General features: G+C 38.6%; 2 pseudogenes; both read right to left on the minus strand.

Annotated features, from left to right (window-relative positions):
• Nucleotides 1-5,279: 5,279 nt before the first annotated feature.
• On the minus strand, nucleotides 5,280-5,398 carry LOC134971333 (5S ribosomal RNA; annotated as a pseudogene).
• Nucleotides 5,399-12,116: 6,718 nt separating this feature from the next.
• LOC134971243 (5S ribosomal RNA) lies at nucleotides 12,117-12,235 on the minus strand (annotated as a pseudogene).
• Nucleotides 12,236-12,789: the final 554 nt, after the last annotated feature.

Raw genomic sequence — 12,789 nt, forward strand, 5'->3', positions numbered from 1 at the left:
GATTGAAGATCACAGTGCTCGTGCCCCACAACCGCACCCTGGCTAAAGGGTATATATCTCTCTCTGTGCAGACAGTACAGTAAGTTTTTCATGTGTTTTTTTAAAGGGGGCATGATGACATCACAATGATTAGGCCACACCCCTTGCTTACCAGGGCCTGGCAAATCTCTCTTCAGCCCTGCCAGCATGTATGGTGCAATCTTCAAAGTATACACTAATTACAATTTTTAGAAGAGTAAGAAGCAATCATGTTTTTTACACATGCTTTCAGGAAATGGGGCATAACTCGGTACATGAAGAATCTAGGGTCTACAGTAATTTAAATAAAATATGACACACAAAGTATAGTTTTTAATTTTTTGTCTGATTAAAACATAAGCTTAAATATACAGTAATGTCAAATTACAGATATTTTAAAATAGATCTTGCTTCAGATAAAGTAAATTGCTTGAGTCTAGGATCTTTTGGATTGTTAAGGACTTGTGTAAAGTACAGATAATGACAACAAAAATGAAAATGGCATTTAATTTAGAGGACTTAAAAAATTCTGATGAGTCCATGTCCCCTTTTCAAGACACATAGAATTAAATACCAACTCAATTACTGATGGCATTTTGCGAACTCCTAATTGCCATAGAATTTTGGCAGTCTTGTCTATATTTTATTCTGTAAGGCATATTTTGATGGTAAGGAACTGTTTTTACGCTTCAATATGTTGAATTAAGTTTGTGACATTTAAAGATTAACCATTCACAATCATCTGATTTTAAAGAAGACCCTTGGAAGTAGGTGAAGGCTTGTGCAAGAGGAACATGGCTTGTCAACAAACAAGCACATGTTGAAATTGTTTGTGATTAAACAAAAGTACTTTGGTGTTTTAAGATTATATTTAAGGAATAGGAAACAAATGTTCTTAAATGGTAGTTTGCAAGTGACACAAGTATCTACAAATAGTATACAGTGTGATAGTGTGATATATGGAAAAACCCTTCCACTGAGATGACTCACACCATCTATTTGGCAGTCGTAGCCACTGGAGCTTTATATACCTTCACCATTACACTCATGGGCCTTTTTCCATATTCATAGATCCCCTTGTGGATAATCTGCTGATCAGAGCATGGCTTTAGCATGTAGTCAGAAAAGCTTGAGGGTACCTTTAGCATAAAGTTAAACAAAAAATTGGAGGAATTGATATCAGAAATATTTTTACTGCTTTTATTGGAGATATTTAATCTCAACCAACCAGGAAAACATGAAAGCAGAATGGGAGATGTACAGTATAATGATCAGAGTAGGCTGTGTTTACTAATTCTTGTAATGTTTTTGAGGAATTTGTCTGCAAAATTTTCAATTTTATCTAGAGTATATGGGCATTAAAAATAGTAGATCTTATCAGCTCTTGGTTGGCTGTGCCATGATGAGCAGTTTGGAATAAGGAAGCGGTTCCGCCCAAGGTGGAGATGTGATAACCTGGGTTAACAATGATCCATTTAAGTAGGACTCCAGTGCCAATTTAGACATTAATACTCAGGGTGTGGAGATGGTAACATACTCACCAAATAATTTAAAAGTGAAAGACCATTCAGGCTCTTGTTTCTTGGGAAAAAGGCTTGACACCAATCAGAACAGACAAGATGCAATTCTGACTTAAGAAACATCTTAAGAAATATCTGTACAGAGAACAATAATTATTGCAGAAAACATGGGTTTACTATGGTTTTAAAATGCTCCCCATTAATGGCACATTGGAAATTTAAGTCAACAAGGGAATAGTCTGAAGTAATCAGAGGGTCTGAACAAGATCAGGATTATTAAGAAGTGCTGTTCCATTTGCTTCTTATTTTGGTCTTCTTTACTCAGATTAGAGGGGCCACCATATGTTTTAAAATTGATTTTAGCAATTTATACAATCTACAGAGGGAGATAAATGAAAAATGTCTTAGCCATGGCTTTTGTGTAATGTAGTTCTCCTTCCATGTTTCAAGACTTTGTAAACAAGATCTTCTTGACATTTTGGGCTTCTCACCCTACATGGAGGAACATTGTATCAGGTGAGAATGGGTTGTAAAGGTTAAGATAATAATACATGCAAGCCAAAAATGAGATATAAAAATTGGAGAATGAGGTCCATTTTTAGACTATATAATCTCATCTAGTGGTTTTTATATGGATCCAGTCCAGGTTCAGGCTATAATAGACTGATCATTGTCCAAAAACCTTAAAGTCATGAAAAGGTTACTGGGCATTGCTCTTACAATAAATGATTAATTAAGTAATTTTCCCCTTTTGTAAGCAGCAGTAAGTGTTACAACCAATACAATTATACTTCTTCAGAATACTCACCTGAGACACTGGCAGCTTTTTAAAATACAATCTTAGCTGAATTTGGCATTTGTTGTAGAGGTTTATGCCTCGGAGGAAGGAGCAGAATCAGTATTATCTCAGACTTCCCATATTTATAGGAAACTGCATCCTAGAACATTTTGCTTAAGAAAATCCTCTTCTTATGATATAGGTAATAGAGAGTTACTAGCTATTACATTTCCAAAAAAGTGAAATAATTTGCTAGAAAGAGGCACTCCATCCTATAAGTGTTTATACCGACCATAAAAACCTCAAATACGTCTGCAAATAGAATGAAGCTCAAACAAGTAAAGTAAGCTCTCTTCTTTTCCAGAATTATTGTGACCATTTTTGTTTCATCCACATTATAGGAATACTAAAGCAGATGCACTTTCTAGGAGCCTTTTCTAAGAGATCACAGAAGTGTTAGAAAATGTTCCCATTTGTTTGACATTTTACTTACAGCTCAAGATCAAGTTCATGTTCATACTCCTGTAAATTGCCTAAACTATTACTGTATGTAATTCAAACATTTTGACAGGTGGTGCTGTTTGAGTTAGATGAGAGAAGAGTGGCTAACCCTACAGGCATTTAGTAAGACTATTGAACTATGGTTCATGGATGTTTGGTGGTCTTCTATAAAGGAAGAGACTATGGCGGTTATTCAGTAAGCATTGCAGATTCTGCTTTTTAGCGGAATTTGCAATCCTTTCTATCACATGCTGGCAGCCGCCCATTTCAGGGCAAGGCCGCTCAGCATGCTAAATGGCCTGTGGCTGTGACCGCAGTTTAATTGCAGTTGCAGCAACTGTGGACAACCCCCAGCAGCCGAAGCTAGGCTGTGTGTGTAGGCGGTCCCCCGCCATTTTCTTGATTAGAACAGTCACCCCAAAAATGCTGTTGCCAATGTTTTGCCCACACCACCCCCGCAATGCTCCATCACCACCCCCCTCCAACCCCGTGAATGCCTCGGCCTGTTAATAAAGCAGAGGCGTTCACAGCCAATGCGGTCAATGTGGTCGCATTGATTATGGGCGGTATCGAATTAGCTGCTGTAATTGACCACAGTTAATTGATCTAACAGGTCAGCAGTCATCTGGGATTATTTTTCACCTGCACCTCCTCAGCCCCTCTTTTTCCAGAAAACACATAGTTCCAGGGGTACGCAGTTAAAATGCCGCCTGGCGGCATCCCGGCAGATTCAATACCGATGCTGGAATCCCGCCCAGTGGCCATAATAACGATATTACAATGCCAACAGAGGTGAGAATTTTGGTATCAAAATACTGACGCTTGAATTCCTGATTGTCCTCTTAGCGGAACGCGCTGGCATCATGCCACGGGGATGGAGGGGGGGGGAGTTATGTTTAGGCAGACGAAAGGTGGTTAGGGTGCAGGGCCAGGAAAGTTAGTGTTAGTTACCAGGGAGGAGGGATTAGGGTTAGGCACTTAAAAGGGGAGGTTAGGGTTAGGCACCAAGTGTGGAGCGTTTGGTTAGGCAGCAGGGTAGAGAGGGTTAGGGTTAGGCAGCCTCGGGGAGGGTTAGGGTTAGGCACCCACAAGGAAAAGTTAGGGTCGGGCACAGAGGAAGTTTAGGGGGTTCACTGTGGGGCTGTCAGGATTTCAGTGGATGGGATGTCAATGTCGTTATTCATACCATTGGTATCCCATCCATCGGGAATACATACTGAAACCGGTCTAGGAGCCTATCCCAGATCCTATTTGTTTTTGGGTGAAAACAGAATTTTTTTTTGCAAAAACAAAACAAAAAAGGTATTGACTAGATAAGTAAAGAAAAACAGTGAAAATGTGACAAAGTTACACAAAAAAAACTGTTTTCCATGACCAAAATTTTTTTCGGGGCTAACTGGATATCCCCGTATAAATTGTTTTACAAAGTTTTAAGATGTGTGCCCGGAAATAGGTTCCACAGATTAACTACTGGTCAGTTGATTGTCTTTGCCAGTAGTGAATCTGTTGAGAATGTACTTATGAAAGTTTTTTTGGTGGTGGGATTACAATATTCAATAGATTACTGTACAATTTGGGTGATCAACAGATCCTGTAAAATGTGTCATTTTGTACTCTTGAAAACGCTTAAGTCGTACAAGGTCTTGGCATCTTTTTTTGTCCAAAATATAGTCCGACTCCTTGGCATTCCTTTAATTTTTTTTTTCTGTAGAAACACACGAATAACTATATCAGGTGAGCGATTTCTGGTTTACAGGATATTTGGGTGCTATTTGTGGTTTACAGGATGTTTGGATACACTTTTTGTATTTGGATGTATACCGCACCGGTGTATAAAAATTATAGTAATGAATATACTAAACCAAAATTAACAGTTATAAGGAAAGCAACGTTTTCCAGTCACAGTTTGGTGGTGCACCCTGAGTCAATGGGGCTGCTTCCAAAAACAGAGAAGAAAAAAGAGACTCTTTTCTGGGCGCACTCTTTACTTTTTGAATAATAATATAAATGTTACATAGATAAGATAAGAATAAATCTAAGTATAAAATATAACTTTTATTAACATCTTAAAATACCAAGATATATAGTCGTCAAAAATTAGATAACAATCCAATGAATAATGGAATTAGTCCAAAATTGTATCAATCCTCAATAACACAAACTTATGATGTAAGGATAAATCAATAAAAGTTCAATTAATAACAAAATAGTGCTGAATTTATTGTAATCTGTCCCGATTGTATCAATATAATAAGAATGCCAAAAAATTGATGAAACAAATGTAGAACCTCCTGATTATACTTGGGCTGTCGGAACAGACTAACCCTGTATATGTTCACAATCAAAAGGTACTTAAGTACTAGTACCCACACTATTTGAAAAGGGGGACAGAGCAGATAGAAAAAAGTAACAGTGTGAATCTGCTGTCAGTGTTAGACTCTGAGCGTGACGGATCAATGTGAGCTCTACAACACTGGGTATTCCTCAATGGTCGCCCACTAGAGTACTGACCCAGCCCAACACTGATTAGCTTCCAAGATCGGACGGCTTCAGGCGTTTCCAGTGTGGTATGATAGTAGAGGATTGCGAATGATGGCAAGGGCTCTTGGAATCACTGATGAGAGTTCACTATATATCTAGTATAAAGAAAAAGATGGATCTGCTGCCAATGTTAGACAGGGATAATCGCTGAATCAATGGTGAGAGTCCATGAAAAAGGATAAGTATGGAAAAGGAGAAAAGAAGAGGAGAGAAGGGGAAAGGGGGAATGAACAAGTGATTGCATCAACAAAGATATTGATTCCCTACCGAAATTTACACAGTGCTAATTGTATATCCGTGTATGAAAATATCTAAAAGAAGATTTTTTGTATAGGTCAGTGAGACCAAGTACCAATGACGGGTGATAATGGATTCTTCACACTGGTGCAGGAAACACAGTATCAGAGATGAAATATAACAATAATGTTGCCAGTGCTCCGTTATTGAGGTCAGGAGAAAAGGATACTTGTGTCAATGTAACTGATAGTCACAAAAGACCATGAAATCTACTCATATGTATGCTAGGAGAATATTCTAGCAATAAAAAGGTGCCTCATTGCCTCATATAAGAAAAGGGTGTAGAATACTCAGTATAATGGCTGTATTGCAATTAAATAACACCCTATCCACTAGAGAGGCAAAAAATGGTTAATCACATATACAACAAATCTTAAATCCAAATATTGGGGGTCATTGGAGGAAGAAAAGAAAAAAGAAAAAAGAAAAGAAAAAAAAAGGGGGGGGAGGGGGATTAAGGTGGGGGTAACAATTGGCACTGCCCAAATATGCCCAGAAAGATAATGCACGTTGTCACTGGTTCTATAGCGGTAAATAGCTTAATTACTCACTTGCCGAGATCAATTTAACAATAATAGGATATTACCCGCAATGCTGTCAGAGAAGGAAAGATTGCAGGTGTAAGCAGCGATCCTAATATGAAGTACGATTTAGAGTCCCCATATGATATAGACACACTCCAAAGAATGCGGCACGTATGACAATCAGTCTAAAGGATGGCAGGTAAGTATCCAAGTTTAAACGGCGTGATGTAAATAATGCTTATACACCGCAGTAAGTCTCACAAATCAGGTACACGGCATCCACGATCGAGCGGTAAGGCACATAATATTACCGTTTGAGATCCGGCACCGATCCGAAGACAGTCCTGATGCTGGAATGATGCAACTCGGTGGGGCTGGTACGGGCACTGGGTAGCGGTGTGGCGGCTGGTACGGGTTCTGGGTAGCGATGTAGCGGCTGGTTGTAGTAAATGGACGGCATTTAATGAGAGAAGGGACATACGATAAGCACGTGGAAGACGCGTTTCACCCGTAACACGGGCTTGATCACTTCCTGTTACGGACTGCGTCAATGCTGGCTATTTATGGGCCGGTTCACTGATCAATTATACCACATGTCAATCACTTCAGCTAATGCAGATAGGTAAACAGGATCCTTTTCAGCTGTGGTTCATGAATAGCATACAGCCTCATGGATTGTGTAACATGTTCTGTATCACAGTCGGACTCAGCAGACAATAAGCCCGCAGGTGGTGCCACATCGGAAGAAATAAAGGAATAAAGATAAAAACAAAAACAAGAACAAGAACAATTAATATATTAAAAAGTAAATAATAAAATTACACATGGTAATAAATGAAACAATAAACAGCACAGCCAAAACATGACAGAGTAAGACCTAACCGATCTTTCAATTGGAAAATTGAGACCCTTAATTGTAAATCATCATGACTTATTAGAAAGTACAAGAGATAATATTACAAATTTGGGAGGTATGAAGTCTAAGGCAATGGGTTTGGAACACACTTAATCAACAATGCTCATAAATAAAGAGTCTACTAAATAACCCGTATAAGATATAAGTATGAGTACCATGACCTAATTGATCCTGTTTAATTCATTTGTTAAATGAATAAGAAAAAATGAAAATATATAAATAAGTAGAAGATTTGAATGAAGTTAAAAATAAGGAACATGTAAATGTAATATAGAATGGAAATGACGTGTTGATGAACGTAAAACCATATATAAGTATGAGAAGAGGGGGTGAATGAAGGGGGGGTTTTGAGGGGGGGGGGTTTAGCGGGGAGAGGGGGGAAGGGGGGGGAATGCTAGTTAGAGTGGGGCTATTAAAAAGGAGGGGCATGTGAACACTAGTGGAAAAGATAGGTGAAACAATGGATTAGTATAATTCATGGTAAAGGTGGGGGGTTCTGGTATAAAGAGGGCTGATAGCACTAAACAGTAGGGGTGAATAAATTGTGAGTGTAAGACCAGTGAAAAACATTAGTGAATGTGGGAACGTATTTATAGAATGAAGGACACTAAGGACCCCTGAGGAATACATGTGTGAACAATGAATTGATGATGTATGTAAATGTGAGTACCCAAATATGTGTGAATAATGGAATGCTACGATAAGTGAATGGAACTGAAGTCTATATATGAAGTGACAGATTGTTGAAAAACTGAAAAGGCGAATAAATTATTATTTTTTTATTTTTTTGGGAGGTATTGTAAGGGGGGAAGGGAGGAAATTGAGGAACAAGTGGGGCTAGCAATTAGTTCTACATAATTTTACAGGAAAACACTGTAATAAGTTTTTTTATTGGTTTTACAGAAAAACACTATAGTTGATGTATTCATTTAGACCCATTGGTTTCAAACCTCCCAACTTGAAAGTCCACTCACTCTCTTTCTTAATGAGCTCTCTGCTCAAATCACCTCCTCGTATGCCAAGATGCACTTTCTCAAGCCCAAATGCACGTAGCTCATATGGGGAATCCTGATGGTAAGCATGAAAGTGTCTCGCTACAGATGTTAATTTCTTCCCTTTTGCTAGATCCGATGAAGCGTTACGGATGTTGCCCATATGCTCAAAGATTCTGGTTTTAAATTTCCTTGTTGTCATGCCAACATATCGTAGATTACAACTACAGATCAGACAATAAACCAGACCTTGCGTATCGCAATTAAAAAAATGTCGTAAGGGGATATCACGTCCCCATTTGTCTTTGACTTGGTCAGTTATCTGGATCTGAGGGCAAGCTCTACATTGGCCACAGGGAAAAGATCCTGTAGTAGATCCAGATTTGGTGGATTTGCGAGTGTAGTGACTCTGGACGAGCATGTCCTTCATATTTCTTGATCTTCTCCAACTTATCTGAGGGGTGAGATCTAACAAGGAAGATAAATCAGCATCAAGATGTAGGACTGGGAGATGTTTCAGAATAGCCTTTTTAACTTGACGCCATTCAGGGCAGAAAGTGCCCACAAATCGGATATTTGAATCCTCACATTTAGCCCGAGACTTCTCCTGAAAAACCAATGTATCCCTATTGATCTTGAGAACTGATTTTTGTGCTCTCTTCAGGGAACGTTTGCTATACCCACAGGCTTGTAAACGTCTCGCAAGTTCACTGCTCTTTTGTTTATACACACTGTTTTCTGTGCAGTTGCGTCTTAGTCTGAGGAATTCACCCTTCGGGATGTTCTCAATAGTAGGTGGAAAGTGCGAGCTTGTTTGATATAGGATACTGTTGGTAGCAGTATCCTTTCGATATAGCTCCGTAGCCAATGTACCATTGTCTGCCTTGTAAATATTCAAGTCCAGAAATGATACTTGGTTTTTGCTTATGGTGTGAGTCAGAAAGATGTTGAGATCATTGCTGTTCAGACGATTAATAAAGTCTAGTAGCAGCTGTTCATTACTGTCCCAGATTAGCAGAATATCGTCTATGTACCTCAGCCAATTTAGTATGTGCTGTGTGTACTCTTGATTATCGTCACAGAACACTATGGTTTGTTCCCACCAGCCCAGGAACAAATTAGCGTAGGTGGGAGCACACGCTGCTCCCATAGCTGTCCCTCGAATTTGCTGGAAAAATTGGTCACTAAATGTGAAGAAATTTTTGTTGAGTACAAAACTTAACAATTCACACAGGAAATCATTAAATTCATTTTGCTCTTTCATGTTGAGGAAGAATTTGGTTGCTTGAACTCCTTGCTGGTGGGAGATACTGCTGTAAAGAGCTTCCACATCCAGGGTGACTAAAATATAATCATCATCTAGGCAGACACCATGCAGCTTTCTTAGAAGGTCAGATGTATCCTGTAAATAGGATGGTAACGTCAAAACATGTTCCCTAAGATGTAAGTCTAGGAACTTACTGGGTATCTCTAGGAGTCCCCCTTTGCCAGAGACAATAGGTCTCCCAGGTGGTTTTTTGATGTTTTTATGCACCTTAGGCAAAAGGTAGAATGTGGGAACTTTAGGATTAGTGACTGTGAGATAGTTAGCTTCCTGCTGCGTAATGGTTCCAATGGCAAATGCTTCCTCAATCATGTGCATATACTGTTTTTGAAATTTAACTGTTGGATTCAATGGCAATTTTGTGTAACAGGAGGAGTCAAAAAGTTGTCTCCGTGCTTCCTCCTCATACATCTCAATAGGCCATAGCACGATATTGCCCCCCTTATCAGAGGGCTTGATAATTATATCGTTCCAGGCTTGGATTTCCTTGAGGGCCTGTCTTTCTCTGTATTTCAGGTTTCTAGAGAGACACCTTTTCTTTGAATTGATATGGATTTCATCAAATTCCTTTGATACAAGATCCAAAAATATTTTTATTTCTGGACTATTCGTGTCCGGGGGAAAGAACGTGGATTTGGTTTTGCATACTGGTCTAATATTGGGCTCAGCTGATGTGTTGGATGGGGATTCCATATAAAGTTCTTCCAACAATCGAATTGCTGTTAATTCTTCCTCAGACAATGTTGTGATTGATGATAAAGAGGTCGATGGCTCTTCTGATTGAGATGCAATTAATGAAGAACCCTTGAGGGCAGGTAATGATGTATCTGACAAATCGTTACTAGAGGATTTGGCAAAGAATTTTTTCAATAATAATTTTCTGCCAAAAAGTCTAAGGTCCTTTTCCCACATGAACCTGTTAAAAGGCATTGAAGGTGAAAATGATAATCCTTTATTCAGGATTGCTACTTGATCTTCCGTTAGAATCCGGGTACTCAGGTTGATAATCTGTAAATTGTCTGTTTTTAGCGCTTCCTGGTGTTCCGTATGGGGTAGTGGGAGGTTCTTGGAGTGTCCCAGTCTCGATTTCTGTTTGTGTTTCGTCCCCCCTCGTCTTGTCTTCCTCTGTGCTTGCTTCTGTTTTTTGGTTGTTGGCCTCTCCCTAAAAAAGGATCCTCAGTATTATAGCGTTTTGGAGCCTGTGCTCCAATATCTAAACGTTCTATGGAGGAATCTTCACTGAATGAGGATTCTAATTCGGAAGAGCTAATATCCTCCCTTGGAAGTCCGCCCCTACCCCTTGGGGTATTGAAGTACCACCGAAAGATATTCCCTTTGGAAAAATCGTTTTTGTCTCTAAGGAATTTACTCCTTTTTTGTTCTATAATCGATGTCTCATAAGTGTTCAGATCTTTCTTGTATTTATCAAAAGAATTCTGAAAAGCGAGATCCTTCTCCCAAATCTCCAGGGTTTTACCTAGCTCTTCAATACTTTTTTCAACCTGATCCAGAACTAAATTGTCATGTTTGATAAGGATCAGGGTTAATTCATGAGAGCATTTTAATAAAACAGACTCCCATTCTGCCTTCAAGTTTTCTGTGGCCAGAGGAAAAGAAGGAAAAACTCGAGGGCGTAGGCCTCTGGGATAGATTTTAGTCTTATGGTAATTTTCCAAAGTGGTAATATCCCAGGTCAGTCTTACCCTTCTTTGTAGGCTTTTTTGTAGTTTGGAGAGGTCAGATCTCCAATCACTTGAAGCACCCAGATTTTGGGAGGTATCAGAAAAGATATCACCTAGGTCCTCTAAATTTCTACGTTTGGGTATAAGCTCTGTCTTTAATGAAAATGTGGTCATAATCTTAAATGTGGCTGTGAATGTAAGTTCGTGTAACAATAAGGATAGTAATCAAATTTTAGGGAATTATGATACTTATGACGTAACAAAAGAAAGAAAGGAAAGAGATCCTTAATAGGAAAAAAGTATTAGTATGAGTAAATCGCCATGCAAGGTATGGAAACTGAGATTAACTCAGTAAACAGACTACTTGTATTTGGATGTATACCGCACCGGTGTATAAAAATTATAGTAATGAATATACTAAACCAAAATTAACAGTTATAAGGAAAGCAACGTTTTCCAGTCACAGTTTGGTGGTGCACCCTGAGTCAATGGGGCTGCTTCCAAAAACAGAGAAGAAAAAAGAGACTCTTTTCTGGGCGCACTCTTTACTTTTTGAATAATAATAAAAATGTTACATAGATAAGATAAGAATAAATCTAAGTATAAAATATAACTTTTATTAACATCTTAAAATACCAAGATATATAGTCGTCAAAAATTAGATAACAATCCAATGAATAATGGTATTAGTCCAAAATTGTATCAATCCTCAATAACACAAACTTATGATGTAAGGATAAATCAATAAAAGTTCAATTAATAACAAATCAGTGCTGAATTTATTGTAATCTGTCCCGATTGTATCAATATAATAAGAATGCCAAAAAATTGATGAAACAAATGTAGAACCTCCAGATAATACTTGGGCTGTCGGAACAGACTAACCCTGTATATGTTCACAATCAAAAGGTACTTAAGTACTAGTACCCACACTATTTGAAAAGGGGGACACAGCAGATAGAAAAAAGTAACAGTGTGAATCTGCTGTCAGTGTTAGACTCTGAGCGTGACGGATCAATGTGAGCTCTACAACACTGGGTATTCCTCAATGGTCGCCCACTAGAGTACTGACCCAGCCCAACACTGATTAGCTTCCAAGATCAGACGGCTTCGGGCGTTTCCAGTGTGGTATGATAGTAGAGGATTGCGAATGATGGCAAGGGCTCTTGGAATCACTGATGAGAGTTCACTATATATCTAGTATAAAGAAAAAGATGGATCTGCTGCCAATGTTAGACAGGGATAATCGCTGAATCAATGGTGAGAGTCCATGAAAAAGGATAAGTATGGAAAAAGAGAAAAGAAGAGGAGAGAAGGGGAAAGGGGGAATGAACAAGTGATTGCATCAACAAAGATATTGATTCCCTACCGAAATTTACACAGTGCTAATTGTATATCCGTGTATGAAAATATCTAAAAGAAGATTTTTTGTATAGGTCAGTGAGACCAAGTACCAATGATGGGTGATAATGGATTCTTCACACTGGTGCAGGAAACACAGTATCAGAGATTAAATATAACAATAATGTTGCCAGTGCTCCGTTATTGAGGTCAGGAGAAAAGGATACTTGTGTCAATGTAACTGATACTCAGTCACAAAAGACCATGAAATCTACTCATATGTATGCTAGGAGAATATTCTAGCAATAAAAAGGTGCCTCATTGCCTCATATAAGAAAAGGGTGTAGAATACTCA

This window comes from Pseudophryne corroboree, chromosome 11 (assembly GCF_028390025.1).
Source record: "Pseudophryne corroboree isolate aPseCor3 chromosome 11, aPseCor3.hap2, whole genome shotgun sequence".
In the NCBI taxonomy this organism is placed as follows: Eukaryota; Metazoa; Chordata; class Amphibia; order Anura; family Myobatrachidae; genus Pseudophryne; species Pseudophryne corroboree.